The 26,626-nt window shown below is 52.1% G+C and overlaps 1 protein-coding gene across 4 annotated transcripts in view; it reads left to right on the top strand.

Moving 5' to 3' along the window:
* Nucleotides 1–5,726: 5,726 nt before the first annotated feature.
* Nucleotides 5,727–26,626, top strand: part of RASSF7 (Ras association domain family member 7) — a 36,251-nt gene continuing 15,351 nt past the window's right edge. The window contains exon 1 of one of the 4 annotated variants that reach the window (XM_074585579.1): nt 5,727–5,850. The gene's annotated coding sequence lies outside the window, so the exon portion shown is untranslated. Of the gene's footprint in view, nt 5,851–22,922; nt 23,085–26,626 lie in introns of those variants that run through there. The other 3 variants (XM_074585582.1, XM_074585581.1, XM_074585578.1) reach the window with 3 other exon arrangements.

Raw genomic sequence — 26,626 nt, forward strand, 5'->3', positions numbered from 1 at the left:
AGTCTGTCTTGAGGAACAATAACTTTTTTTTTTTTCATATTTTTTTTTGCTACAATTTTTCCTTCCTCTTGGCCCCGCCACAAATCTGCTCTCACCACTGAGCTCTAATCTCTTCTTTGGCAGCTAAAACTATTATCTTTATTGTTTCAGGGCTTGGCTTCTTCCTGTTAGATCTCCTAATTGGATTTTTACCCTCCGATCCATTTAGTCTCTTCTGTGCGTTCAGTAAAACCCTTTAACCCTTCAGCAGCCCTCCGCCTCACTAGCCGGTTATCCTCGAAGGTGCTCCTTCTCCCCACGCTGCTCCGATTTATCTCCTCTCCCTGATTTGCGTGGCTACAGCTTTCCTAAGCAACGGCTGTCACCTCCAGTCTCTCTGCCTGTAGGCAGCGTGCTTCATCACCGTCTCCTGCGCTCTTTGCAGGCTGAAAGGACTTGTTGGATTTTAACCAAGAATAAGCCAAACAACTCATATCACCCTTTAAAAAGAGGTCTGAGGTCACTCTAGGCCCAAAATCATCCAGAAACGATGACATTTTAGCCGTGGCTAGCAAAAAGGCTGCTCCTTCGTCCAGATTGTCCTCCCACCTCAGAGGAGGGAGACCATTCTGGCCAGAGCAGGTGTCGGTCACATATTTCTGGCTGTGTCTTAAGAGAATTAGCAGCCACAAGAGAGGTCATACAGCAGTGGGGCTGCCTCCTCTTCTAGCTCTGCCATGGGCATCTGGGCTGACTGTGGGCAGATTGCTCAACCCTTCCGCTCCTCTTTGGAAAATTCAGATCATAAATCGCGCTTTCTTCCACCTCCCATTAATCTTGCCCCTTCCGCTTGCAAGCAACAGGCTCTTGCCTATGCGGTGCCTCACGTAATGGGGTCAGGGTCTTCACCGGAGGCTTTGAGCATGCCAAGAATGATCCGATTGCATTGCAGGTGCTTTCTCTATGGCTGCAATGTTTTCTGTCCTCCATACCAGCAACAATCTCTGTCCTCTCCATGAGTAAATCAGTGCAAGTGGGAAAATTGTGTTTTGATTTATCCAGCCGGGAGGTACGCTTGAAGCTGTCTTATGACCACGGATGAGACGGTGACGGTGTCTGGCATGGAGGGGACTTGAGTACCCCATATCCAAAGAAGGGGCTGTTGAGTTTCATAGCCTGAGCCGTGTGGTTGACCACATGGGAGGAGGATGGAGCTGAGGGAATGGCATCATGCCACTGCTCCGATTTCTCCGTCAGGCCATGCGGTGACGCAGTGCTGTGATTTTCAAGCAGCCGGGATCTTCACTTGTAGCATTTCAGGGCACAGTGAAGCAAGCTCTACTCCAGGTCAATCAAGCCCAGTGGTGGCAGAGGTGGTGGAATAAGACCTCCTCTTAGCAAGATACTGAGAGTACAAAGTTAGGGAAAAGGGAGAGAAGGGGTAGAAACATCCCAACCTGCTCAACCCAGGTCCAGGCACCTGGCTCTTGACAGCCCTTGATCGACCTTGTCCCTCTCCTCCTTTCATGCTTTTTTTCAGCCTTTTTACAAACTCGGTGCCTTTGTGTTTGTAATTCTGGAGCACGTTGCCATGGTTAAAGCTGTTATTCACAGCAGGGTTTGCATCTTACCTGTGAGACAGATAGATATGGAGATGGAGATGTGCATGAATAAGCGTGTTTACCCTCATTCCAGTTTCCACTGGGCACGTGAAAAAACAAATCTGATGGGGAAGGAAAACCCTCCAGGGAGAATGGAGAGAGAGGGAGAACGCTGCCTTGGAGGAGTTTGTCTGAGGAAGGCATAGGCTAAGCCAAAAGTATGGGAAAGAAGAGATGATCAAAGAAAGATGAAGTCATGTGGGGAGGGCAGAGATGGGCATAGGTTTCTTGGAGGTGTTATGGGACCGAGAAAATACGTGTGTTCAAGTTGAGTCTATTCTAAGAGTGCAGTGTCCATGTGGAAAAGCAGGGATCACGGTTCCCTCCCTGTACACTGTTCCCCCACCTTCCTCCTCCCCCCTGGCATTTTTCTGGGCTCTGGTTGCCCCGAGTGCTAAAGCGGGTTGCAAGTTTTCTTTTTTCTATTTTTCAGATGTGCTTATCAAATACATATATATATTCTTAATTTTACTTTATTCTTATTCTTCTTTTATAATATTATTTATTTGAGGTAAGGGGGAGACAGGGAATCAGGTCTTTGGCACGTTCCCATAGAGTATTCTTGTCCAGAGAAAAGTGATAGCAAAAACTTTGGCTTTTAGGCTTTTTGGTTTTGGTGTATCAGGCCAAGATCATTTTATTGTTGTTACTTAGAGACTGATTCGGAATAATGGATCTGCGAGGAAAGATGGACCAAGCTCCTGAGTTTTGTGGCTAATGTTCTTACGCAAGTTTGAATTGATGTGGCAGTTCTGAATTGCTTCACTCAAACACGCATCGAATGAAGAATAGAATCGATAACTGCTGGGCCCTCTTCCAACCCCTCCAGAAGCAGCCAATTTATTTCTCTCCTTCCACCAGCCCACCGGCTCTGCTGGTGGCTAGCTGGGGATTTTCGGCAGCTCGCAAAGGAGTAACCGCTTGAAGGGAAATCGCACTGTGTTGCTGCATCCAGACACCGGCTTATCCCATCGTGCCCCTGCATCAGCGCGTGGGATGTTGTGTGGCTGTGGATGGGACGTCTGTGACAATAACAGGCAGAGAAGATCTTGCTCGGAGAAGCAAGAAGGGGCAGAACTGAGCCACTGGACCCTGGAAAAGACTACCCGCTTGCTGCCCTGGATGGTTAACTGGTGGAGTCCTCTCTGCCCCACCACTGAGTTTAGCACATTTCATTGCTGTCTTTTAGCCCTGTCACAAGATGTGACTCATGGCAACATGGTGGAGGAGGTTTCTGCTGGGACCCAAAGGGTCCGTGGTCAGATGCCCCATCTGCCTGGACAGATGTCCATTGTCCAGCAGCACAACAGCTTTGCTGACAGCTCGGCTGCAGGAGAGCTGTGCAAAAGGGGATTGTGCGCTCCTTCCCCATGCTGCAGCATCTTCAGCTCTGGAAGGAGCTGGTGGGTCCTGGAGCAGGGAGCTGAGCTCAGTCACCCAATCCACCAGTACTGCCCATGCCTGGACAAAATGCGTGCGGCTGGTCAGTGGTGGCTTCTAGCTAAGGAGTGAGGCCCAGGTGCTCTGGAGTATTTTGGTATCTCACATCCTTTGGGTTTGCCTGGAGGCAGGAGTCGTCTCCCACCTAACAGGAGGCACTTGACTATGCCTGGTTATACCTGGCTCCTGCCTGTGTGGAGGAGGGAGATGGCACCTCCAGGGGCTGAGTCAGACGCCTAAGAGAGAAGTCGCTCCCAAGTGTGTTTTTTCCATTGACTGAAAATCTCCCCGGGAGGCTGGGACCCAAGATTAGCTGCCTACGTTAAAACCTCAGATAAGAGACAGTGAATCGGGGGCTGGAAGTTCACTCCTGGCTCAGGTGGGGACGGATGGGTAGAGGATAATGGGGAACACTTCAAAGCGTGTGCAAGAAGTGCAGAAATGGCTCTTTCTCCACCAGAGAAACACTGGTACAACCCCAGCTCGGTGTTTCTGACAGCCTCATCCGCAAGCCCCACTGCTGGCCAGGGCTGGCCGTTTGCCTTTTGCATGGGTGCAACCCTGCAGCTCTCTGCCGTGGGTTGTCACACCACGGCGATGCCCAGCCGGCCGGGTCTGACTGCTTTGCAATTTTGTTCAGCCCTCGTAACTTGCTGTCAAAAGCACTAACAGCACTGGCGGGGGTGCCCTTTCACATCCACCCGGCTCCATGCTGATACGCACCTGCTCTCTTGCCACGTTGCCTCTTCCCTTTGGGAAGATTCACAGAGTCTGTGCGCCAGTTGGGGCTGCAGCCCTGCCTGACAGCTGCCACCCGCCCCGAGCTTTGTAATTGGGATAATGGAGCTAATGAGGGGGTGAAACCCATCCCATTGCTTTCTGTGATTGTCATTCCCCTTCTCCTCCTACATCGAGTCAATGGAGAAATCTGGCATCTGAGCCAAAGCAGGGACGTCTGTAACCGTGGTCCTACCACCACTGGAGGCTGAGGCCATGGATGAGCAGAGCAACCTCAGAGCCACACGGACTCCTCCCTGTGCATTTGCTCCGTAAAGTCACCACAAATTAACTGTAGGTATGTCCTGAAAATGAATGCGTTAAAGTCCTTTAGAGCCCCACGGGAGCCATCTTCTGCAGAAACAGTGCCCTTAATTGAATCATACCCCATTCGTGAGGTGCTGTGTTGAGCCTGAAGGTGAGGAAGATGGTCTGGGTGCCTGGTACTGTACAGGCCGCATGTGGGTCCACTGCGAAAAGGCTGCTACAGCTCATCCACCTCCACCTGTGGAGTGGAGCAGGGTGAGGAGCCGGCCTGGGTTTGTTAATTGTTGCCGGCACTGGGTGGCAAGCAAACCAAGCCCGAGTGCTGGCCGAAGGAGTGGATTGCACCTCAGCGGCGTAGCTAATTAATGGAGTGAAATGAGTGTTTGGGAGGTGGTATAATGGAGAGGTGCGTCAGGCATGGCACCACACGTAGCTGATCCTATGTTTCCTCCCTCCAGCGTGCTCAGACCACATTTCGGGTCTTCTTCTCTTGGGAGCTGGCAAAACTTCAACTGTCTTCTGCTGAGGAGAATAAGCGACAGGCAGCGGGATTAGCAGAAATAAGGTATGCTTATCCAGAGGCTCAGCATCTGCTCTGGGCGCGGAGGATGTTATCCTGCGACTTTGTCCCACGAGCAGGAAGGAGATCCATATAGATGCCTGGGTTGGAGACTCAAAGGGGCTTGAGGGGAGAAGCTCTGCCAGGATACCTGGGTCCCTGTTGTCCATCCCCCTGCCACCACCACAGTAATGCGGAGGTTTCTCTCCAGTATCTGCCCAGGCACCTGGACCTACCCCACCTTGGGAAGGAGGCTGGTGGGTCTAACCCTCCCCAGCTGTGGGCAATCGAAATGCACCGGTTCCCACCAGTGGCACCAAAGGAGCGAAGATGATGCTGTTTCTTTCTCTCAGGTGTGCACCTTGGTAGCAGCTGCACATGTTTGAGCAGAAAAGCCAGCACCGAGGGTGGTCTGTCTGCATCAGGCACCTGAGTGCAGCAGGGGCTGAGGGATCCTGTTCTGGGCTCTGTAGAAAACATCTTGCAGGGCCTGGCTGTGAGAAAACATGCCCTTGCGACTGCATCTGAGCCAGAAAGCACCCCTGAAGCTGGGAGTCTGTGGGTCCATGCCCACGGTGCATGGTCTGGGGCAGAGCTAGGCAGGAGGAAGTGGCCACACTGGGGGCACGAGGGGCACCCTGCCAGTGCTGGGCAAGCTCCATCACTCCTGGGCAGAGGTGACCTGGGCACTGGCTCTCCCTGGTGAAGTGGCCACCAGGGTCTGGGCTGGAGCTGGGAGGTGGAGAGAGAGGACATGCCCAGGCTTTTGAACTCGGTTTTGTCAGTTGGAGGGAAGAGTTTTTCTCCCTTTCCTTCCCTTCTCCGCGGCTCTTTTGTTTTCTGCAGCCCGACAGAAGAGGCTTCCAGCAAGCGGCAGGGGTGGGGGCAGAGCCCACCCGCACAAAGGCAGCTCTCCACGGGCTGTGTGACCGCTGTCACGCTTTTTCGCTCACATAAACGCCGGCGGCGGATGACGTGAGGCTGGTGCTCCCCGGCCCCGGGGCTGATTGGTCCCAGCTCGGGTTTGAACGCCGAGGTGTCCAGGCAACGAGAAGCAGAGGAGACAGACTTTCCCGTTCCCCGCTCCGGGAGCACGACGGGTGCTGGGGAAAGGCAGCGCCGCGGAGTGAGGAACGGCACCCGGGGCCACTGGCCCTCCTCCTCCAGGTACCCCCTGCGCGGTCCCAGCCCTTATCCCAGCCCCAGCTCTGGAGTTGGGATGAGTTTTGCTCCTTTTGCACAGCAGGTGTCTGGTGGCTGCCGCCGGCATTGACTTTGTGCTCCCTCAGCCGGTGCCTGTGGTCCCACACGGTCACGGCAGTGGAGGAGCTCGGCTTAAGTGTAGGGGTGCGGGGGAAATCACTGGGGTTTTTGGGGTCTTGAAAGTGACTTTTCAGTGGGGCTTGCGGGAGGGATGCTCAGCAAGAAGCTATGTGATGGGAGAGGAGTCAAGGGGCCTTCAGACAGTCCTGTGGTCAGCTCGTTTGCCCCAAGAGAACGGAGCAGGTGATTTCTGGTACGTTTGGGTTTTCTTGATTAATGAAACTCATGAAAACCCTGCAGGGCACCCAGGGCTAGGAGCTGTGCTAGAAGAAGGTGGCTTTAAACCGAAAAGAAAGAGCTTTTCCTGCTGATAGAAAGCTGCTCTGCTTTCGCCTCAGCATGACCCAGCTGCATGCCCGTCCCCCCGGAGCCGGGGGGTGAGGAGGGAAGGGCCCCCCAGGGCTCAGCCATTTGCGGGGAAGTGAGGGGCATGGGGGGGAGTGCTGTAAAGAAAGGGCTTTTTCCTCCACCTGGGAGACAGGAGCAGAGATGTGACGAGCTGGCAGGGGGAGGACACTTGCCTGCATGGGAAGGCAACGCTCAGCACGACGCATTTTGAACCCACCAGTCCTGGCAGAGCCACACTTGTGAAACCATGAGCCAGCCGTTAATGACGGGGCAAGTCCGAGCTGTCCAAGATGAGAAACCCCCTCCTGGGATGTTACCCAGGGTAACATCCATCCTAGAGGAGCCTCCTGGCTCAGTGCCAGGTCATGAGCTTGCAGAAGGGCTGGCGTCCTGCGTGGATTCAGTGGCACCCATTGAAAAGTAGAACCACCACTCAGAAAAGCCTTGGTGCCACAAGTGGGGGAAGGAGTGGGCTCGCGATATCAAGACCTTTTGTCTCAGGGCTTGTGTTATTTATCAGGGCACAGGGCTGGGGCTGCCTGAACAAGCCTTTTCCAGAGATACGAGGAGGCACGTATGGACGCAGAGGCACGAGGAGACTTGGAGATCCCTCCTAGCCTCATGCTCGTAGCAGAAGAGCAGTTCCTTGGCATCCTGGTGGCAGGCAGAGGGACATCAGAAAATGAGCAAAGAGAGTTTTGCTGCCAGTGTGTCAAGCAAAGCTGGAGCAGGAGGGGAGGATCCTCTGCTGAGGGGGCATATATGATTTGCCCCATCCCTGAAACAGCACTTGGAGGCTTTGTCCAGAGATCTCTTGGGAGCGCACCTGGCACAGGGCACACACTTCGTCAAAGTGACTACGGCCATCCGGCTGTTTCCCTCCACCCCCCAGCCAGATCACAGCTGGGCCTGTCCCTGGAGTGGGTGATGGAGCGCAGGAGCCATCCCGGACCATTTTACATACAGAGGCAAGGGGACTTTGGGAGCAGGACGCGACAAGGGCTCCTCTGCCAGAGGAGTCCTCAAGCCAATGGTGCAATCACCAAGTAGTCTCGTGAAGGGAAGCAAAGTGCTGGTTATTGCTGACCTGGATTTGCAGTGATGACCTGGAGGTGTGAGATTAGCACAGCCAGCCCGTCCCAGGGCTGGAGGGGGGATTAGAGAGAGGGAAAGGGTCACGCCTGTTACATAGGTAATTTTCCACTGTTTAAATGTGAATGCGTAGCACAAGTTGTCAGTTTTTAAAAAAAAAAAAAAAAAAAAAATACTGCATCTTGCAGTGTTGCCAAAGTTTACGGTTTTACGGGGAGCTGTACAGCAGTATACGCTTTGCCTAGAAGACCCAGTTACTGTATCAGTGAGAATCGATGGTGCTTTTTGTATCTGAATAAAAGTTAAGGGAAAACATCTGTCCCGTGTAGTTAGACAAGGTTTGACCTAGATGAACCTGGAATCCTAAAGGTGAATGAAATTAATTGCGCATTTTATTTATTTTTTTCAACAATCATGGTTTTAGAGTCGTTTTTTAAAGTTCAACAGCTTGGGACTGGGTGATGCCGCTCCTACGCGGACCAACAGCTCTCCCTGCTCCAGTTTGTTCAAATGAGCCTCGTTTCTCTGAAGGGTTAAGCCAAGTACATTCTTCAGGCTTTATTAAACCCATGACCAGTAACGTCGGTCTGAAACCCAAGAGAGAGGAAAACATACTTACACCTTGCAGGCCACAAACAGGAATAAATTCTGCTCTCTCTGTATCTTCCAAACAGTTCTGTTGAGACGCTTTATGAACTGGGAGCACTAGCCCCAGCGAAGCAGGACTTTCCCAGATAGTTATTAAATATCTTGTCTTTTCTGGTGTTTTATGGATAAACACTGCCTGTCGCTCGCAAATAGCGTCTGCTTTTATTTAAGTGGGATCATATTTTATAACAATCCTTCTGCTCAGTTTGCATGTTTGCAATGACCCCAGCAAGGAATCACTCTGTGGCTGGTGGTAAATTCAATCCCAGATGTTTAATGATGGTATTTACTGTTGAGAGTAGGAGCTACCAGTATTAGGGCTGCAGTGGTGAAGTAGTGATTAGGGTGGGTTGATGGGACACAAGGCAGTTGGGTAATTGCTAGCGATGAGCTAGTGAACTCCCAGGTAATTGCACCTTACCAGGAGAGGTGTGTTGTCATGAGCGGCGTTTTAAAAGCAAAGCTGTGAGGTGTATAAAGGACAGTCATTGACTCCATATGACAGCGCTGAATCATGACCAGGAAATTATCACTTCTCCTTACCAAGAAAAATAACGCTTCATCTGTTTTCTTTCTTCTTGCTTTCTTGAAGAAGAGATACTCATGGTAAGACTCGTGAGCCTGTCGTCTGTTCCCCTTCCTTCTCTTCATACCCTTTAAACACTGTAGAGAAGTAGAGATGCTCTGCTGTGGGACACCTACAAGTGTCCCAAAAATGGGTCTTGAGGGTAGGAAAGAGAAAGACAGGCTCACTCACTGCCCCTATGAAGGCCCAGCATAGACCCAACCTCTGTCAGACACCACGGAGTCCTCATAGCAGAGGAACCCTGGCAAAGCACGCTCACCAGAAGGCTTCACGTATGCTCAGATCTTCTTCATAGACACGAGCCCCAAGCAATCTTGGTTCCTAGGAGAGCAGACATCATTAATGAGGTTATTAGAGGGAGACCTTAATTTTACTTTTAATGAATGTGGGATCTGCAGGAGTTCGCGCGGTCACTCACTAGAGCCCCATTGGCCCTTGGGCAAGATTTCCCAAGTCCCGGCCACCTCCGCGCACGTTTGAGCTCCTCAGGGTATTACTCAGCCTGAGCGTCCGTGGAGCTGGTTGTCCTCACCTAGCCCTCGCATCCGGGGCTGTCTCCAGCTCTGCATCACCCCAGTGCCTGCAGTCTCTAGCCGTGGCACTTTGTGTTTGTTTGTCCTGCATAACCATCAGTGAAGAAGACAAAATTGCTTTGCCCTCCCTGTTCATGGAGGAAAGGGCTGGAGACTCGATTCCTATAATTGCCACCCTCTCCTACCCCGGAAAGGAATAATCCCCAAAGCAATGGTGACACTAGAGTCCTCTAATGCTTCTGGAGTCTTTGTCAGCAGGTCCTGGAGGGCTTTGGGAAAGATGCTGTGTGCATTAGGTCTATTTAACAGCTGGGAGAGTGGAGGCAAAGCGGGGGGCAGAGCCTTGGCACACATTGCCAGCAGGAGCGCAAAAGGCAGGTTTAGGTAGGGGCCTTCCCAGCAGAGCCAAGGGGCTGATGGTGGTGCTCTCACCTCACCCAAGGGAGCAGCTCCTCAGGTGGGTCTGGTACTGGGAACGCTCGTTATCTGCTAGAGCCTTTTCATTTTGCCTTATAATTAAGAGACAAGGACGGGGAGTGTGTCCCTTCCCTCCGTTTTAATGAGCTTTCTCTCCCTGTGAGAGAAAAATTGCAGCGAAACCAGCAAAACAGTCTTCAGTACGAGATTGTTCCAGTGATGGGGAGAAAATAAGTAGTTTGTGGGCCCAGGACCACCCAGGAGAGGGGCTGCTCTTGGCTCAACAATGATTTAAGGGGTTTAGCAAGTCAAGAGTGCTGACGGTAAAGCTGCAGCAGGGTTATCAATATATTACGAATTTTGGGCAAGTGGACCAGATAGTTCCAGGTACAGGCCGATACAAACAACAGTGCTGGTCCAGGCTGCTGTAGCTCCATCGACGTGCCTGGAGCTGCTCTACTGCTATGGTTAGCAATGGGAAAAGTGGCTTAAGCTGTTTTCATCCCCCAGCCTGATCCAAGCACTCGCTCTTCCACCTTCTCCTTTGTTGGCACGAGCGTTTCCCTGACTGCCTGACGCAGAGGCTCTGGTCTGGCAGAAAAAAAAAATAACCTTTTTCTCCCCTGGGTTTTTTCTATAGCTGGACCAGTCCTTGATCCAGTTCTCTGCTCTAAGACTAGCGCCAGCATGATGGAGGGGGCAGCACAGGCTGTCGGGGCAGCACAGGCTGTGAGGTCACCACTGCCTGCTTTAACCAGTCCAAAGTATCAGCTGGGATGAGAGGTCACAGATGGATCCTTTCCCTTCCCTTTCCTGTGGTGCTGTTCAGGGAAGCACATGCTGACCATGGTTTTACTAACCACTGCCAGATGTTTGAAATTACTTAGTTTAATCATTGGTCCAGGACCACTCGGTCCAGTGGCTGTGACCACAAGAGTACTGAGCTGAAGCAAATCCCTGGAAATCTGCTCTCTGGTACCAAGGTGAGCATCAGGCTTCACACCACCGGTTTTGAACCTGAAGGTGGTGAGGTACAGGCAAAGATCAGAGCGCGAGAGTCAACAGCAGGAGCTGCTGAGTGTTGATCCTGGCTCTACTGCCGGCACTTTCTGTCCCGGGGCAAATTACTTAGCTTTCCTTTGCCCCGCTCCCCTTCCATCCCCTTTCCAAAACCTTTGTCACATGAGGGCTGGGGAGAAGCTTGCAAAACACCTGCCGAAGTGCTTTGAAGACAGAAAGCAGCATGCACAAATGATAAGTTGTATGGGCAATATAACAACCCTGGCTGTACATCTCCCAGGCTAAATGAGGCAGGAGAAGGGCTTAACTGGTGGGTGGCACCCACCTCCTAATTACAAGGCTTGTCTCTGGATCCCTTCAGTGCAAAGCATCCCCTTGGCTGAAAAACGGCTGACACGGTCACCCCTGAGCAGAGGTAGGGGAGGAAAAACTTGTCACACAGGTGAACCAGAGTGGACGGAAATTTCCTCTGGGAGGAAGGGGGTGTACAGTGAGCACCAACAGTGGGTTGGAGATGGTCTCCTGGACCACTTCCAGACCTACCGGTTCTACTGTGTCTTCTCTTGCTTCTTGTTTGATGAGCTCTTCCAAGTGATTGCTATATGGTCTTGAACGTCCCGTAGGATCTAAGAAAGTCCTTGCTGTAGCTGCCATTAGACTCGATTTATCCTCTCTGACACCTTTTGGGGTGGAACTTCTGGTATTTTAGCACTTTCTTGGTCCCACACCAGTTTGTCAACTCAAAAAGCATCACAGCCCCAAAGTGTAAGATTGAAGAAGTAAATTGTTGGTATGCTTTGCTTTCTGAACCTTTGCAGCTTTTCTGGGTCACGCTTCTAACGTGTCTTCACAACAGCGGGAGTTAAAACCTGATGGTGCGTGTGTATGTGCTAAGAAAAGTGAGATATCCATGTAATCAGCTACTGTTGGGGCGACAAGAAACACAGCAGATGCCGTGAGGGCTCACGGATCTTCTCAGACGAGCCCCAGCCAGGTGTCTTGGTCCTCTTCCACAGTGCCTGTGGCTCTTTCCTCATCGATGCTTCTCGCATTTCACGCGCGCTTATGACCTTGCCCTGAATTCTCAGTTATTCTTGCGGGCGTAGCACCCTCTGAAGAGCACTTGGGATAAGTTTGCAGGTCTGGGCCCTTGTTTTGGCCAGGTTTTCCTGCACAGGCGGGGAAAGTGCATGTTCAGCAGCCGGGGACCAGGGAAAGTGGTTGGGATTCGCACCTCTGCCTTTGACGCTTTGTAGCTTGGGCAAAAATCAGCTGGGACCAGTTGCGTGAGGACGTGCAAGTACCTAAAGATGCAGGCTGGTGTCTGCGTGTTGTTTATTTTGCTTTTAGGCCATCTCGGAGAATTCTGTTCTCCATTTGGGAAATAGGGAGAAGCGCCTTTTCCCCCTCCTTTAATTAGTCTTCTCCAGCCCAAAAGCTTCTGGGTTGGGAGATGTCCCCGTATGTGTGCGAGTGCGTGTTGCGGGCCCTGATCCGAGCTGGAGACTCGTACTGAATCACACAAACCCAGCTCGAACTGAGCAGCCTGAGATGCTCTTTAAGCCTTGCAGAGCTACATGTAGCGGAGGGTATTTTTTCCCCGCTGAGGGTTTGGTTCCCGCGGCGCCACGGGGAGAGGGGGATATCCGCACCACCTGGGTGTTCCCCCACCGCTCGCCGGGGCCAAGCAGCACCCGTTCGCCACCGGTGCTTCGCCTTGGAAAGCCCCGAGGGGTGCCAGATCTATCTGCCGCCTAGTTTCTCTCCTAGTCTGCATGTAACAGCCTGGGAGATTATTGTCCCCACCCATCCCACTTGCCAGACAGATGTTAGAGACGATGATGGATATATCTGCTCTCAGATTAAAAAGCTGTTTAAAATGCAGCCCCAGCCAGCTGTGGCCCTCTGCCCTGTTAACTTGCGAGCGCTCTCTTGAAGAAATCCTCTTTTTTTAACTCACCCCTACCCTTTCCTACAGTTTTCTGCTGCTTTCTGCCTGGCAAAGCCCCAGCAGCAGCCCCCGAGCAACGTGGCACGTGTAGTGGAAACGACTTCGGCTGAATGGGATGCTTTTGCAGGGAGCCCAGGTGCTGTACGCAGTACAGTGAGGAGGAGAAGACGCCTCCGGATGGAAGTTAGAGATCTCCTCCTCTTCCCCCTCCCTTTTTTTCTCCTGTATCCAGCAATTCAGTGGTTGTGTCAGCATAACTCGGCAGCGTGGGGACAGGGAGGAGCTGGAGCCTCTGTAGCATCAAGGAAAAGCCTCACTTTTCTCTCGGTTGCCTGTTGCAGGCACCTATTTACATCTTCTGGTTATAGAGGGAGAAAAGGAACTGCATGGGGAGGATGCCATAGGTCAACCCCTTCACGGGGAGGGTGGACGCTTTCCCCTCTGCAGTGGGCATTTGTGTACCAGCTTGCCCTCTCCCAGTGTCTCCGCATGGGCAAGCTCTCCCTTGGCATGGATTTTCCTGCCTTTCCCCAGGGAGCCTGAGAGCTAACCATCCCTGGGCTGCTTTTCCAGGGCTTTTCATCCTGCCAGAGGCCGTAACAGCATGGGCTGTGGTGCAGGTCTCATTCCTTCCCTGGGTTTGCCCTGCAACAGTGGCAGCAAGGATGTGCTGGTCCCTGCAGTCAGACTAAAGGCTGTTGTTGGCTGCCCTTTTGCCAAGCTGGATTTAAAAGTCTAAGAGCGACAACGCTCAAAAAAAATACCTCCTCCCTTAGTAGGAGATCTGGGCGAGAAATTCTGGCTTGGAGCTGATGTTGCCTTGGGACAGGGATGCTGGGATGGCAGCATTAGTGGGAGATGGCTGTATCTGTGTTACTTGCAGTGGTGGAGGGGAAATCCTTAACCCAGAAAAGGAATATATAAATACTATGTGTTCAATAGACAGATAAAGCATTACTTCTACCAGCACTGTAAATTAAGCCATTTCTCCCCACCCCCTCCTAGATTTTACCAGCCTAAACTGGAATTTTCTGTGCAATATTTTTTTTTTTCCCTACTAAGACTTGAAGGAACTATATTTTCAAGCAGCCGGTGACTTCTGTTTTCTAAAAATCTCAATTTTCCCCTGAAGTCAGCTCAGAACACCTGTCTCTTGGAAAAGCAGGCCCCTTTAAGATGGCTCAGGCTGCTTTGAATCACTAATTGCTTCTGAATAGGCAGGCCAAATGTTTTATCACTTCAAACTCTCATAGCAATGCAAATCTATACAGCTGAGAAGCCTCTTTCCATGCATGGGGGTGATGGGTATAGATAAGGATTAAAAATGGAAACAAATTCAGCCCGGGGGGTCCTCTTTGTTCCTCCCTGCCCTCAGTGGGGTTGCCAGGGCTACGTTTGTTCCCCTGCATCTTTTTTTGGATGGGAGCCAGAGCCCCTTGAATGCAAAGGCAAGAGGTGCAGCGGCTGGAGAGAGCTGGATGAGGTCCTCGGTACATACATATTTCATTGCCCGTGCCCAGCTCTGTATTGTCTGCTCTCTCGGGTTTCACAAAGGTGGTGTTTTCTAAAACTCCCCCTTCTTGAGGGCGATGCGCTCCAGGCTTCGTCCAGTCTGAAGTTTCTGCCTGTTGTGTTGTTTTCCACTTTTCTCTGAATGCCAGGCAGGCATATTTCCCATGCCATGGTGGGAAGAGGGGGGATGCTCGGTAGGAAAAGCAGGACCTGCCGGAGAGCTGTTCGGAGGTGCCAACATCTGCCATGGCATGTCCTTCTCGGGGCTGTTGCGTGTGTTTTGGGACTGTGCTGGCTCACACAAGCTGCAGGAGGTGAGCAGCACTTTGCAGAGCCTCATCAGTGCTGGGTTTCCCCTGACTTCTTTAACCTACCCGCAGCCTGAGGGCAAATCTTGACTACTAAGAGGCGGAAACTCTCGGTGAGCAAGGGCAGCCTAAATCCTGCGTTTTGCTTAGATCACCTGTTATTAGAGCTGCTTGCCGTGTGCTGAGTACTGCTGCGCTCGAAAATTGCCAAGAGCTCAGCGTTATGGAAGCGAAAGACAATTTACTGACTTTCCAATAGAAAGGAAGATACATGCTGAATGTGCATCTGTTGGATGATATTTCTATTTCAGGCGTGCTGCTAACATACAAATGGAAAAGCAACTTTGCATGATTTATGTAGTTACTAGAAAACCTTGGGTTAAGAATACAGCGATACTTTGTGGGCATCGGGTACTATTTATTCTTAGCATAGTAGGTAATAAAATCTGTTTTCTCTCTGGCTTTCCAAGTGAATTCCAGTTGGCTGAGATACATTACCTAACCTACTCAAGTACTCCGGCCATGGAGAACAAATAAAGTCATCTGACAAACAAAATCGTCGTGTAAAATCAATAGCTAATAAAAAGAATCAGTCCCTTGATTAGTCCCTTAATTTATCTTTAAAATTAAAAGACAAACTGCAAAATTCTGTCAAAGAGGGGAAAAAAAAATCTGCTCCTCTTTATTTAGGCATTATTCTTTCTGTGTTTCAGGTGCATATAGGAACCACTTAGGACTTGAAATAGCTAAGGATAACTATTGTTATCCTGCAGGGATTTAAGTCTTTAGTGATGAGCTCCAGCTCAGGTGTAACTGTCTTGCTGAACTGGGCTCTTCATACATAACCGTGGTCTTCCTAGCTAGGGAAAAAAAAGAAAAAAAAAAAAAAGAAGAAAGAAGATGGTTTTGAGCATAAAAATAATACAGGACAATTAGAAACTAGAGAACTTGCCTGTCCTTTGCAGGCTTGTTTATAGAGGTGGTCTTGGATGTCCAAGTCAGTACCCAAAGCAATTTGGGCTTGGGACCCTCCTTGTTTCTGCCCAAGGTCCCCACCTGGGTCCCGCCAAGGCAGAGAGCTGGTGCAGGACTGTGCTGTGCTCTGACACGGGGCACCACCAACGCAGCAGAGCGAGGCCAACAGCGAGGACCTCTGGTTTTGGTGGTGTGAGAGGAATGGGAGGCTGGAGACGTGGGGCAGGCTGGCTGTAACATGGGGGTTTCCGAGAGCGCAGGCTGGCAGGTGGCTTCTGAGGCATGGTGTTGGAAAAGCAATTTGGGATCAATGGGAAAGGCATGGGTAGAGAGCAGGAAAAGGTGTCCCAAAGGGTGGAAGTCACGCTCCTCCCCAGGCTCCGGTGCCCTCCCAGTGTGAAACTGGGAGCCCGGGCAGGGAAGGAGGGGGAAAGGCTGCAGCCAGAACCGGAAAAACCTGCTCGCGCCCAGGCCGGGATTCACATTACTCACACTGGTTTAAAGCAGGTCACGTTTGCTTTGGTTTCAAGGCAGAGATGGCCAAACTGCCAAAAGACTGTTTTCAGCCCAGCTTAGAGCGGGTCCCTGGTCCCGCGCGCCTGTTCGCTGTGTCGCTGCCCCCGTCCTCCCCTAACCCATCGCCAGGGCAAGGTCTTGCCAGAGGGTTAAGTCTTTCTAAGCAAAGGCTGGGCTAGGGGCACGCACCCGGGCATGTTCCCCAGCCTGTCTGAGGGGTGGTAACCGCGAGCAGCAGGACCGCGTCCAGGCACTCGCACCTCCTGACCTGCAGCTGGCTTTGAAGAAGCTGCCCCAGCAAGTTTGCTGGTTGACACTGGACAGGAGTCGGCCTCTGGGGATGCTCCCCATTGCAAAGGAAGAGTCTTCTGCCTCCCCCAGATGCCGTCGCAGGTGAGAAGCTCATGGCAGGTGGTGCCAAGTTGAAGCTGTCCCATTGCAGGTCTCATCCATGCTAGTGCTGGGGGTGGCTGCACCACACTTCTCCTTCCCACCAGAAGCTGGGCCAGATGGGTCATCCCCGTATGATTTATGGGGTTATTATAGTAAAATGGGTGTGAGTAGGGGGGGTGAAACCACGCTCTTGTTGAGAAGAAGGAGGAAAAAAGAAACTAACAGAGTTAGAAATCAGATTATCAGAGGCTAATGGCTGTATCTGCTTATTAGACAGCAATAACAATAATTTACCTTCAAATCGCAATAATTCATCATGACGCTTTGCACCTACCTCATGAATCCCCACTGCTTATCTCACCCCTCTTCTTTCGGGGATCTGAAAGCAACTTCATAAACATTAATTAATTATTCCTCCACACCCCTGCAAGCAAAGTAAACATCACTTCCCCATTTTGCAGCCGGGGAAGCTGAGCTCACCTAAGGAGATAATAACTGAGCAGGGATGCAGGAGCCCAGAGAGCAGGTTCCTACCCCGGCTTCTACCACAAGCACCTTTCTGCAGAGGGCTCTGCAGCGTGGGTGTTGGGGACATACTCCAGGGTAATTCAGGCCCTCAGCCATGCGCATTTCTGTGTTTACCCCCGTTTGTTTTCAGGTGTCAGGAAAGGTGTAAAAAAGGCAAGGCCTTCTCCTGCCTTGGAGATGACTGCAACGACAGGTGCTCATCACTATCTCACCACCTTTTAGCCTCCACCACAGGGACCAGGCACCTGCCAGTGTGAAGCACCTGTCATTATTCACAGTAGGACTCTCCCTTTTTTAATGACTACTTTAATGACCCTGATCTGTCGGTGTGACTGTGGTTAATCCCACAACTCTAAGAACTGGTACTTTTCCTCTCCTGCCTCCTCACACCTCACTTTGCATCCTAACCTGATGCTCCGGCACCGGGATGAGCTGGTGGGACTTGTGCAAAGCAGAAGGCACCAACCCCTGTCCTGGCTTGGAAATCAGGTTGATGTGAGTAACAGGGTACGACAGTAATGAATCGGGGCATCCGTCTCCAACCTCTTGCCTTGGGGAGGTGACACACATAGTGCCATCCAAAACCAAGAGGCTTGAAGTTAAACCTGAGCTCAGGTGCTTTGGTGGATCTTGGTCCTTGAGGAAGAGGAACTCTGGCACTGTGGATGTGTGACAAAGATGTAAATTAAGGGGAGGATGTCCTCTGAAAATAATGAGCCTTGGCAGCAGAGGGGAGGACAAGACACTGAAGTCCGTGCAAGGCCAGCAGTAGCCTGTTGGGAGGGGATTTATATTCTTTTTTCAGAAACCAACAGTTGACTTTTGGAAGCCAAGTGGATGCCAACATCAGAGCGGGAGGAGAGTTGTGTTTCACAGACAAGTCACGGTGGATTAAATGTAAATGAATCTGCGGCTTGATGGACAAATAGGATCAGTGCCGGGAACCCCAGCTCCTGGTGGGGGATGGATTAGTAACGGGTAACGGTGCGTTTGCACGCGGGGAGGGAATGAATGGCAGGGCAGGGAGGTTTCCAGCATTGCCTTGCCTGTAGCACTGCAAGAAAGAGACATCTCCAGGCTCAAAGAAGAGAGGTCAAGCTTAGCTAAACACCAGCTTGGTCCCCCATCAGAGAATCGCTGAGGCATGAAGAAAAACTTTAACAGCTGCAACGCTGCTTTTGAACCTCCTAGTAAAAGGGAGGGTCAGGAGGTCAAAACTTTCAATGCCTCTGGGAAGGAGAGGACTTTTCCCGGCAAGCCTTTGAAAAACCCGAACTAAATTAGCATGACCACACTGCTAAATGCTTGGGAAACCCTGACGGCTCGGGTCACAGGCTCCCCCAGCAGCAGAGTGGCAAAGAGCTGTTGCATTCCCATACTCAACGGCCATAATTAATGGAGCTATTTCCTAGGCGAAAGGCAGATCTTGAGAATCCTACGCAGCACCTGGATGGAAAATAAAAGCCTGTGGGATGTGCCCTGGGCATCCTTTCTCCTCCTGACACCATTGCCCTTTCCCCTTTCTATTTGTCCCATTTTCTCTTTCTTCACTTCCATCCACCGTTGTTTCAGCTGTTTCTTCCTCCCCTGTTCCTGGTGTTGCACGGCTCAACGCGCTGTTGAAGTGGGGAATGACGATGCAGCTGTAATGACCCAGCCATACTCTCCCCTGGGGACACTGGATGGGAACGCAGGAGCTCCAACCTAATTACATCCCTTTTTTTCTACCTTTTATTGCAAAAGGGGCAAGGGAGACCCCCGCTGCGCATTTTGAGTTCTTCACTTCCACTTTGAAGGTAGATTTTGCTGGTTTGGGCCTTTTGCAAGAGCCGGCTCGTTCTAGCAAAGAGCCGGCAATGCAGGTTTCTGGAGGATGTAGGGATCTGTGATTTCTGCCTCTGACCCCATTGTGGGTTTTTACGGTGCTGCCTTTCCACTTGGCTCCCGTTTGTCTGCACCGTGAGTTTCCTGGGCGCCACTCTTCACAAGACCTTTTGCAGGTCATCTCCCTTCACAGCCCCCACCACCATAGGTGTGGAAAGCAGATAGGCACACGCAGACATTGCAGCTGCCCTTAGTGTTTTCGGAAAAGTGCTGTATGCCTACGAGCTGCAATCCAAATACATAAGAAGACCAATACAGCCAAAGTTTACTGTCTGGGGCTGCAATCCTGCAGGCTGCTGTTGAGCATCCCTATTCCTATTGCAGCCACAGGAGACAAGTCCTCAGCAACTTTTGCGGGCTTGCTGCAGAAGCAGAATGAATGCTTCATTGAATAAAGCAGGAGGACGGGAAATATATCAAGTTTCCGAAGCCGGAAGGCCTGCCCCTGAAGGAGAATGGCTAGTCTTCCCACCAGACCAAGGTCTTCCCACCTGACCAAGGTCTCTCCTTTCTGCAAGCCCAAACCCAAGCAGGGCTGTGGGTGGGAATGGTGGGGTATGGTCCATGGTACACTGGCAGTCAGCTACTGCAGTGGCTCTGCGGTACGGAGCCCCAATTCAGCTTTCCTGCGATGCTGCAGCATCTTTTCTTTCTTGTGTCTCTTGTTGTCCTAGAAACAGAGGAAAAAATTCTTCCAGACAAGCCCTTTTGTTACGCTCAAGGCAGCATCTTCTGTCTCTTAGCAAAACAGTGTACGGTTGCGTAATAAAACCCTTGCCAGAGAAACAACGGTGGGTTCAAAACCTTCCCAAGAAACCTGGAAAAACTTCACACCCTCCAAACTTTCCCGAAGTCCCATGAGTGCCGAAAGGGTGAACAGGCACTTCGCAACCCTGCTACAAGTATATGCTGAGCAACAGGAGGCAGTACTCCTGTATATATACTCTCTTTATATATATAAAATATATATTTATACATTTGTAATTATACATATTATTTATATATTTTTATATATATATATATAGATTGCCACTTCTGGCTTTGAGTTACAGCTCTTGAGGTAGGAGGGGTCTGCTGGAAGAGGAAGTCGACATGCCGTGTGGTAACGGCCACGTTTCTCTCCCAGTGGCAGGGCTCCCTTGGAAATGCCGGGGCTGTGGGGACGGTTGTCTTTACTTGAGAGGGAAGCTCGCCTTCTAGGGCGAGCGTGCCCTTCTCTGGGCTGAGCCAGGCGAGGGATGCGCTGGGTAATTTCTCTGTGGCACGTGAAATGTCGCGGCTGCGTCAGGAAAGGAGGTGACTGACATATCTCCTGAGGCTGGCAGGGTCCAGTGGCACATTCCCAAGATCTCAAGCAGTCCACGCTAAGGGGAGAAGAAGAGGAAAGCACCATAGGGCCCATGCAGCCCTTGTCCCCCAGCAGTGCCTGGTGGGAGACGGTAAATTAACAGATGACCTTCAGGCCGGCCAAAAAGTTTGATAGCCATGATGCTGACCGCATCCATCTCCACTGTGGAGACCAGTGCATGTTGGGCACCTCTGAAAATCTGACTTCTCACTCTTTCCTTTTGGAGACAGGCTTGAAAAAGAAACTTCCCTCTACTCTGCTCTCCCAACAACAGCTCAGAGGGCTTTGGCTTTCAGCACAAAGACAAAACCCAACAGCTCTGCAGATTCCAGTCCCTCAAATACCTATTTCCCCTCATCCCCCACCCTGACCATGCAGTGCCATGTTGTAGCACGGGCTAACACTACTGTGCTTGAGTTGGCTTGGGTGGCCGTCTCAGTGGACATGAGCTCTGTTAAGAGAGGCTATAGCTGGTCACCAAATGGTGACCTGCTGGTAGCGCATGGTACTCAAGAGGGGTTTTTTTTTGTGCAAACATATTCTGTACCTTAAGAAGCCTCAGAGCAAGGAGTCTTCTTGTTGCGCTCCTGAGCACATCAGCAAGACAGCATCATCTTCTTTGGAGAAACTCAGATAGGGTTTCTATCTCATCTGCAGTAGGGAGGTGGCTGGAGAGACCAAAGGACCTGCTTGGTTATAATTCAACTGCTCAAGATGCTGAGATAGCTCCGCTCTCCTCCCGAAAGCAGCTTAGCTGCTCAGTGTACAAGGAGCATGCGAGTCTTCAAGACTTTAAGACGCATCTTTAGAAAACCCAGCGAGGAACCAGCAAGCACAACCCCAGAAATCAACTCGCTTGCTATTCCTGCATCAGTCCCTGAAGATGACCTCGGCACCACAGGAGCTTTTGAGCTTCAGGAATAAATCTGGAGGTGGGCTGAGGCACAGCGAGGATTGGAGGAGGTGGTCCGTGAGTAGCTGGTCTGGAAGAGCTCACCAGTATGAAACTATCCCCTGAACACCTTCATCCATCTCGGTTGATCCAAGGTGTGGAGAAGCCTTTGTAAGGCAGGGGATCAAGGGATCACACAGATCTGCGGCTGCAGAGTTAGAAGTTTATTTATTTTTCGCAGTAATAGCTTTACAAGTAAAGAGAGATTTCCAATCTTTTTTACAAGCTGCTAAAGGTAGAAAGATTTAAAACTCAAAATCTTTTTATTAAAAGAAAGACAAGTGTCCTCACTAGTGTCAGATGAACCTCTGCTCAGTTTTTGTCTGATTAGGATCTCAGAAGAGTATCCAAGCTAATAAATAAGATATGTATCTCCTGAGAACAGCTTTTGTTGTTTTCTTATATAGATCTTTGTTCCTCCTGAGCTGTAAGGTCTCCAGGGCATGGCCCGTGTTACGGAGCACCAGATGTATTATCTGATTTTAGGAGATCATAATTATGAGGAATATGTCAGAACAACAGAAAACTTCATTTAAAAACCCAATTAAAGCTGCCGAGTGACAGCTACGTACTTGTGTGTTGCATCACCTCCTAATCCCAGCAGCTCGGATGCGGAGAAACGAGTAGTTAAGGATGTTGCAAACCTGACAAAGTCCACACGAGATGGGGATTTTTCTGACTATAGCTAAAAATTAACACACGTTAATTGTGGTGGAGCAGCAGCCCTCAGTTCTGTTTTAGAGCAGCCACCTGGGGACCCATGGTCTGTTGGGTGGGTTATCCTTTCTCTTGAGCGGTAGGACATTTCACAAGAGCTTCTGAATAAAGAAATAGAAAGGTAACTGCAGGTCTGCCCCACTGCGGGAGATGCTTGGCTCTGGGGTTGCAGCAGCACAGGCATGGCTGGAGCACCCTCACCAGTGGAGACCACCAGGATGGGACGCTGAAGCTGGTGCCACCACAGCTGTCCTCGTTGCTTGGTGGGCCATGGAGGAAGGGCATTGCCATGCAAGGTTGCGCAGGGGGCCTTCAGGTGGGTTTTTTGGGAGCTAGGATGGGAAAAGCAGGCGGAGGGAGGAGGTGAGGAGTTTCCAAAGCCTCCGGCATGGCAGCAGGCACCTGCTTCTTCCCAAACCGGCTGAACCTGTCTCCCTCCCGTCGCCTCTCTGCGGTTTTAGGGTGTTTGAGGCCCCCGGCCGGCTGAAGGGCACGGGGTGTGGGGGGCGCACCCACATCCTGGGCCAGGCCAAGCTCTTCCTCTCCAAAAAGGGGTTGTTTGCTCCATCCCGCTTGGGGACCCACCCGGGCAGGTGGAGCTCCGGGCCCTGCCGTCGGATGGTCACGGGCTGTTAGGTACTGCTGAGCGCTTCCAGACGGAAGGAGCCCGCTCACATGGCCCCGGGAGCCAGGAGCCGGGGACAGAGAAGTGCAGGGCAGTTTTGGTTGTTTGTTTTTACAAAAAGGGAGAATTTAAGACTTCTTTTAAAAAACCTGATAATGATTTAAGACTATTTAAAGAAAAAAAAAAAGGAGAATTTAAAATCTTTTTTTAAAATAAAAGGAGAATTTAATACTTTTTTTAAAAGTGTTTTTGTTTTAAGACTGTGGGGTTTTTAAAGGAGAATTTAAGACTTTATGGGGAAAAAAAAAGGAGAATTTAAGAGTTATTTAAAAAAAAACCAACAAACAAACAGGAGAATTTAAGACTTTTTTTTTAAAAAGGAGAATTTGAGACTTCTTTTTTTAAAACAAAACAAAACAAAACAAGGAAACTGCAAGACTTTGCGGCGCTGGGCGGGGGTGGGGGGGGCGGTGCTCACCTGCCCGGGGGCGGGGGCTCCGGGGGGGGGGCGGTGCTCCGAGGGGGGCGGGGGGGTGCCGGGGGCGGGGCGGGGCGGCGGGGCTGCAGGTCGCCGCGGCTCCGCGCTGCGGAGCGGAGCGGAGTGGCGCGGCGGGAGCGGACTGGAGCGGAGCGGGCGCCGCCGCGGGGAAGAGGAGCTGGGGTCGCGGAGCGGAGCCGAGCCGAGCCGTGCCGTGGCCGGGCCGCTGTGGCCGCGCCGGCGGCAGGTGAGTGCGCGCCGGTGCCGTGGGGCCGGGCCGGGCCTCCCGGCGAGGGGCCGCCGCCGCTTGGCAGCACCGCGGCGCGGCCCTGCCCGCAGCCGGGCCGGCACCCCCGGGAGCAGCCGCGGGGAGGGGGGTGGTGGGGCTGCTGGCCCCGGTCTCCCCGGAGCGAGCCGCCCCCGGGGCAGCCGGCGCCTGGCGGGGCCCACCGGCAGCGGGGGAGACCCCCGTGGTTTCGGGGTGCGAAGCGCAACGACCCTCACGGGCGGCACGGCGTGGGGCGGGGGCGGCGGGGAGGTGACTTGGGGGCACCGCGCCTGCAGAAAACTCGAATTCCGTAAGGAGAGCTCGGGCTGGGATGAGTGGGAGCGGCGCTCGGCACCGGCAAGACCCCGGGCCCCTTTGCCACCTGCCCGGCGCCGCGCTGGTCGTGTCCCGGTTGGTCGAGCGCTGGGTGGCTTTGCCTCCCACCTGCCCGGGCCACCGGCAGCTGGCACCGGCGTCCCCAGCAGCTCCTGCCGCCAGCGTGGCCCACTGGAAGGAGCTGCATCGCGGTCCCACTTTAACACTGGAAACGCTGGGCAGAGCCCACGGCGGAGGGGCAGCCGAGGTGGTGTGGGGTCTCGGCTACCCGTGCCAGCAGCCTCCCGTGGTGGTGTGCATCCACGGGGCAAAGCTGGCTGTCCTTCCTCCCCTCGGAGATGTCTCTGGCTCCCCGAGGAGAGGGGTGAAATTCCTCGATAAGAGCCTGGCTCCTCGCTGCATACTTCTGATCCTTCTGCAAACTCCGCTGGCAGGTTGTTTCGTAACTCCGCTCATGGCCCGCCGAGGGTGGGAGAACAAACTCCTCTCTCCCTGTTTGGTTTTTTTTTTTTCCCTGCCCTGTGACAGCACTTTGGGATTGCACATTAAAAACCCAAATGCAGGTCAAAAAACCCCAAGGTGGGTTTGAGGGCGGTATTGCACGGAGGAAGGGGTCACAGCCACACGCCTCTCGCTCAAACAGAGCGGCTGCCTCCAGCACAGCCCATGGCACTCCCCTTGGGATGGCTGATTTTAGGAGAAATTAGGAAGAGGCAGGTGGAAACGGGTGAGAAATGATCCGAAGAGGCGGGATGGGAGCATTGGCTGCTCCTCGCAGGGAGCCAGGGCCGGCTCCCGGGGATGCCGGTGCTAACGGCGTTCCGGCGGGCCCTGGCTCAGAGCTCTGCCGAGACTTGCCAGGCAGGCGCGGAGCCCCGGGAACGTGTGGCAGCACGAACGACAGAGCTCGGCTGGCACACGGCAGGGTGCTGGATCCGGCCGGGATGGGACAGGGATGCTATGCGCACTGTCCGTTTGCCTCACAGGGTAGTTGTGTGGGATCACGCTCCTCATGCAGCAAGAATTGCAGCTCCTCTTAGGGAGAAAAGAGCAAATTTTTGTGTGCACATGCTGCATCTGCAGTGGTTATGAGCGGGAAGCGTATCCAAATGCTGCTTGCCTTCTTTATCGGGTAGTGCTGGTGGTGTCCGCTCGGGAAGGGGCTGTGGGGAAGGGGGAATGCTCTTACCTTCTGCTGGTGCCACTGGAATGCCAGGAATCCTCCCGCATCCTGGTTATCTGCTGGGAGAGCCTGAGCACGGCGCCTGGCCTCCCTGTCGGCGTAGCTCCGCTGGCTTCCCCACACCCTCTTGAAAGAAATAGCACAGATATCAAGAAGCCCCGCAAGTGCATATGTCTTCCTAAAGCCTTTCTTCCACCTTTTCATGGAAAGGTGCGAGGCCGGGGACTGTGGCTTGCGGCACCTGTGGGTGCCCGGCAGCTTTGAGCACTGTGGTTCCAGGGGGTCCTGGGCTTCAAAATGTCCTCGCAAGGGGATGCTGGTTGATCTGAAAATTAGAACTCTGCAAATGAGTGCGAGAGAGATGTGGGACTTAGCTCTACTCAGGGCTTGAAGGGGGAGACCTGAGCAACAGTCTGACCCTGAGATAACAAAACAACTTAAGATCTAAGTCTGATTTATTTTAAATTTTTTAAATTTTTTTTTTCCACCCTTATGCTTACGAAAAGTGAGTTATGGCTATGCTCAGGCTCTTGGTGGCTTTGGATACCCGCAGGCCCCAGTGAGCGTGCTGGGGAGCTTGCCAGGCTTGACCGAACCCTTTGGCAGCGGGTGGTGGCTGAAGCGGTGCAGTGACGGCCGGTCTGAATCATCCCAGGGTGCTCCCTTCCCCGCTCTTTGAAATATGACTTGACCAAAAAAAGGTAGCATGGAGTGATTGCTGAAGATACAGGGATTTACCGCGCCCGGGCAAACAGAGGAGCTTCTGTGCTGAAGTATTTTGGGGACTGGATGTAAAATGAGGTTGGATGGGAGGTGGTCCTCTCTGGCAACGTATATGCTGTCCACCTTCATAGTGGAGACGTGTGTCATGGCTGCCTTCGCCGTCACCACGTGCTGCAGAGAAATATTGCCTGAATGCGTCTGCTTGGGTCCCCAGAATGTCATCCCGTCCATGTTTTTCAGCACCTCTCTGCCCTGTCCCGTTTGTGTCTTCTGCTGTGGGAAAAATCTCCAGTGGTGTCTTGGAAGTCACCCAGCTGGCATTCTGCTGGCCCCCCGTGTGCTGGGGGAGGTGATGCTTTGGGACCAAATCCAGATAAGGGGTTGATCCTCCCTGGCTGGGAGGCCGTGGTGTGTGTGCCAAGGCTTTGGAGCAGAGTATTTCCTTGAGTTGTGCGATGCCGGGCACTGTGGTGAGCTAGGAAGAAGTCCAGTTGCTGCTCGACGATGGGTTGCTCTGTGCCCGAGTCTAAATAAAGGCGTGAGGGACATCTTAAGCATTAGCTCTGTGTGTATGCGTTGTTTTTTAAGAGCATCTTTTTAAGGGATGTTTCTCGATCTGTCCCAACTTGTCTATGCCCTTGTAAACCTGTGTAGTCAAATTAAGGCATAAGCGTGTCTCCACGGAAGGTTTTTAACAAAATCCTATTATTGTAAATGATTGCTAACAATTTTATGTCCTTCCATTTTTCAGATGCCAAGTTCATGAGCTTCTAAAAGCAGCTGATTATCTGGCTCTTTGTAGACTGGAGTCAGTGCTTTCTTGAGGGCTGGGGTGCTTCCAGCTGCCCTGGGCTAGTCATCTAGAATAACTTGTTGCTTCAAAAAAAAAAAAAAACCCAAAAAAAAAAATCCAAACCCGCAACACGTCTTACCTGAAGACATGGGTGGATCAGCCCTGAGCTGGAAACTTTGGGGCGGTTGAGCACTGCCTGAATTTGGGAAGGCTTCCTCTGCTGCTCCGTAACCCTGCTGCAGCACAGGACCTGCCGGAGCTCTTGGTGTTAGGAGCTGCACGCTCAAACCTCCCACTGTGCCCCCAAGCTGCCTCCTGCAGTCCTGGGAGGACTGGTGATGGGATGCCGCAATACTCTCAGCAGCATTTTGGGGTCCAGCGTCTCTCATGGAGGTCCCCCATGATGTTAGACCTAGCCCTGTGCTCCTGAGCACGGGGACTTTGGAGACACCTGTAGCATCCTATAGGAGGGTGGCTGGGTCAGCA

This window comes from Larus michahellis, chromosome 4, assembly GCF_964199755.1.
Source record: "Larus michahellis chromosome 4, bLarMic1.1, whole genome shotgun sequence".
NCBI lineage: Eukaryota > Metazoa > Chordata > Aves > Charadriiformes > Laridae > Larus > Larus michahellis.